The sequence below is a fragment of the Lissotriton helveticus genome, chromosome 7 (assembly GCF_964261635.1).
Source record: "Lissotriton helveticus chromosome 7, aLisHel1.1, whole genome shotgun sequence".
Lineage (NCBI taxonomy): Eukaryota > Metazoa > Chordata > Amphibia > Caudata > Salamandridae > Lissotriton > Lissotriton helveticus.
The window spans coordinates 1,753,670,739-1,753,675,349 of record NC_136068.1 but is presented as its reverse complement, the minus strand read 5'-3'; positions in this window follow the sequence as shown (position 1 = coordinate 1,753,675,349).

Here is a 4,611-nt window from a genome sequence, read left to right as displayed (position 1 = left end):
TGGTGTCTCACTCGCTCCAACACTCTTAGTGTGCCTCACATTGGGTGTGCTGCTGACAGGGGTACTGGGTGTAAGGGAAGTGTTTGACACGTCTTCTTCCTGCTCGTCAACATCAGATGAAACATCAACGTCTCCTTGATTTTGGCCTTTCTTGATCGCAGCTAGGTGCGCAAACCATTTGACAGCGTGCTTTCTCTCAAGATGACCACTCTGGCCGCCGGTACCATAGTTGGTACCTGACTTACCACGACTAACTGCAAGCTTACAAAGGGTACAAATGGCAAACTTTGGATTTTTAAGACAAACAGTAAAGAAGTCCCAAACTGGGGACTTGAAGTGTCTGTGGGACCTGGAGGAGGCGGCGATACTGGTGGTGGTGGTCATGAAGCTAATGCCAGATGAAGTGGAGGATCTGGATTGCCCAACTTTTGTACGTTTTCCACTTTCACCGCCACTAATTAAGGTCGAGGTTGACGGAGGTCTCTTCTTGCCAGAAAGAAATATGGAAGCGGGACGAGTTGGTGTACTACTTAACTCCAATGATTGTGGTGTTTCCACTGCCTCCTCATCGACAACATCATCATCATCATCATCACGCGCAGCAGCTCTTCGGGCTAGGGTCAAAATGTCTGTTTGCTGCATGCCCGCTGGGGCTGCAGTGACCTTTATGATGACTGGGTCGTCGTTGGCAGAGTCTTCATCAGCAGCAGTATCCGCCACTTCTTGTTGAGCCTCATCACACTCCATAAGTCTGAGACTTTGGACGAGCTTCCTTTTACGCTTAAGTACCTTTGTTGGATCATGGTGTGCCTCACTCTCAGACGGCTGTGGTGCTGGTTCCCAAGTTTGATCCGTATCATCAGAAGAAGGTGTGCTTGAAGAGGATGTAGACACCACCCTTGATCTCTTCCTTGCTAGGGTTGTGGAAGACAATGAAGGATCAGCAGGAGGAGTGGCTTCTTCAAATGATACCTCGCCTTGATTGTCGATTTCCTGATGTGCCCCTACTTCGGGAGGAACAACTATTGTGGGCACTTGTGACCCTCCATGCACCTCTGCTTGCGCATCTCCTTGCGCTGCCTCTCCTTCCACATGTACTTGGGCTTGTACTTGCACATGTGATTGTTGTTGCGGCTGTGGTTGTTCAACACTCGTCAGATGAGCTACAACAACCTGTGTTGATTGAGGGACATTGCTGCTGCTTTCTTGCGATGAGCCAACATCACTGGTCGATGGTGATTGAACAACTATACTGGCTGCCTCTGCAGCACTCAAGGGCTTGGACTTAAGTTGGCGTGGTGGTGGTGGTGGCACTGAGCCCAATGGAGCGGGGGGGGGTGCTGCCAGCTTGGTCCCCAGCAGATCCCGCTGCTGCTGCTGCAGGCATACTTTTTTTTTTACTCCCAAAAAAAGGGGCGGGCGGCACACCAGTCTCCTTGGTAACTTGCTTCTTCTGCTCCTTACTGGCACCTTTCTTGCTAGAGGAGCTACGGGTTACTTTTTTTGGGGCCATCCTCTTCAGAGCAGGTCAGCAGGCAGCAGTTGCACGAGTTGCAGAGGGTTCTGTGTCCAGACGTGACGTCGCGTGACATTATGCTGCACACACCGCTGCAGGACTTCTTCCTGGCACTGGTGGTTCTCTTGAGTCTTCTTGTGCACCTAAAAGCAATGGAAGACAGAGGAACATCAGTTCAGTTATACACCCCAAAAATTCGACAAAACACAGAAAAATGAGCACAATCCCATGCCATCCTTGATGTTTACATTGAAGACACCCCACAGAAAGACTACGGACATGCAAGTATGCAACACTCACTACCCCTGGGCATAATGGATGAAAAGTAGGCAAAATAAGTGCAGGCCTCAGACACTGCCTCTCCTCAAAATGGCCCCTTACACCCCAGGCACATGTTGCCTGTACCAGCCAGCACTCAAGATGGCCACCACCACCACCCACATGGCCAGTCCACATCAACAGTACACCCCCAAAAAACAGAAAAACAGCCAGAAATCACCACAATCCAACGCCATCCATGATGTTTACATTAAAGAGAGTGAGACCACACCACAGGCACACTCAGTCCATGCACCACCCACCACCCCTGGGCAAAAGGCCACACCAGCAGCCCCCCAAAAATGACAAAAAACAATAAAATAAGCCCAATCCCAGCCCATCCATGGCCTCAATTATGTTTAAATTCAAGAAGACACCCCACAGAAAGACTAGGCCCATGCAACACTCACCACCCCTGGGCAAAGGGCCCCACCAGCAGGCCCAAAAAAACGACAAAAAACAATAAAATCAGCACAATCCCAGCCCATCCATGGCCTCAATGGTGTTTAAATTCAAGAAGACACCCCTCAGAAACACTAGGCCCATGCAACACTCACTACCCCTGGGCATAATGGATGAAAAGTAGGCAAAATAAGTGCAGGCCTCAGACACTGCCTCTCCTCAAAATGGCCCCTTACACCCCAGGCACATGTTGCCTGCCTGTACCAGCCAGCACTCAAGATGGCCACCACCACCACCCACATGGCCAGTCCACATCAACAGTACACCCCCAAAAAACAGAAAAACTGCCAGAAATCACCACAATCCAACGCCATCCATGATGTTTACATTAAAGAGAGTGAGACCACACCACAGGCACACTCAGTCCATGCACCACCCACCACCCCTGGGCAAAAGGCCACACCAGCAGCCCCCCAAAAACGTCAAAAAACAATAAAATAAGCACAATCCCAGCCCATCCATGGCCTCAATGGTGTTTAAATTCAAGAAGACACCCCTCAGAAACACTAGGCCCATGCAACACTCACTACCCCTGGGCATAATGGATGAAAAGTAGGCAAAATAAGTGCAGGCCTCAGACACTGCCTCTCCTCAAAATGGCCCCTTCTTACACCCCAAGCACATGTTGCCTGTAGCAGCCAGCACTCAAGATGGCCACCACCACCACCCACATGACCAGTCCACATCAACAGTACACCCCCAAAAAACAGAAAAACAGCCAGAAATCACCACAATCCAATGCCATCCATGATGTTTACATTAAAGAGAGTGAGACCACACCACAGGCACACTCAGTCCATGCACCACCCACCACCCCTGGGCAAAAGGCCACACCAGCAGCCCCCCAAAAATGACAAAAAACAATAAAATAAGCACAATCCCAGCCCATCCATGGCCTCTATTATGTTTAAATTCAAGAAGACACCCCACAGAAAGACTAGGCCCATGCAACACTCACCACCCCTGGGCAAAGGGCCCCACCAGCAGGCCCAAAAAAACGACAAAAAACAATAAAATCAGCACAATCCCAGCCCATCCATGGCCTCAATGGTGTTTAAATTCAAGAAGACACCCCTCAGAAACACTAGGCCCATGCAACACTCACTACCCCTGGGCATAATGGATGAAAAGTAGGCAAAATAAGTGCAGGCCTCAGACACTGCCTCTCCTCAAAATGGCCCCTTCTTACACCCCAAGCACATGTTGCCTGTAGCAGCCAGCACTCAAGATGGCCACCACCACCACCCACATGACCAGTCCACATCAACAGTACACCCCCAAAAAACAGAAAAACAGCCAGAAATCACCACAATCCAATGCCATCCATGATGTTTACATTAAAGAGAGTGAGACCACACCACAGGCACACTCAGTCCATGCACCACCCACCACCCCTGGGCAAAAGGCCACACCAGCAGCCCCCCAAAAACGACAAAAAACAATAAAATAAGCACAATCCCAGCCCATCCATGGCCTCTATTATGTTTAAATTCAAGAAGACACCCCACAGAAAGACTAGGCCCATGCAACACTCACCACCCCTGGGCAAAGGGCCCCACCAGCAGGCCCAAAAAAACGACAAAAAACAATAAAATCAGCACAATCCCAGCCCATCCATGGCCTAAATGGTGTTTAAATTCAACAAAACAGTTGTATCATGCACCCCTAACCAACCCTGGTCCTACTGGATACTGTGGCTACCCACAATATAATTTATTTAATGTTCTGAAAAAGTTCCAAAATTTTACTTGCAGCAACTGTAATGCCCCAAACAAACTTACTTGTGAAAGTTGATTTCTAATCCAAAAGTGATCCAAAGACAGTCAAAAAGGCCTCAAATCCAAATATCCAGCAGCACCCACAAAAAGTAATCCTTCCAGCTCCAGATCCAAATGAAAGTGACCAGGAGATGGACAAAGCACTGGGAGGAGCCTGCTGGACAGGAACAGGAAGTTGGAGACTGTGGGGCACTTCCTTCCTCCCCCCCCCCAAAATGGACTCCTTGCAAAAAAAAAAGGCCATGCAAATGTCAACCTGAGGAGTGATTCTGATAAAAATCATAATTTTCTGAAGGTTTATCCTGTTTGCTGGTGATTTTCTTGTGCAAAATTGCAAAATCTCTATTTCGCAAGTGCGAGATTGTTCCTTTCCGCCGCAACTACGTGTTCGCAATTGCGAACTCTCGCGAGGTGTGCTGTGCAAGGTGGCAAGCCGCGAGTACGTATTCGCGGGCGACAAACTCCCGCGGGAACACGCAGCAAGATCTAAAATGGCGCGTCACTCGCAAAGAAAAACAACTCGGCAAACGCTAAAAT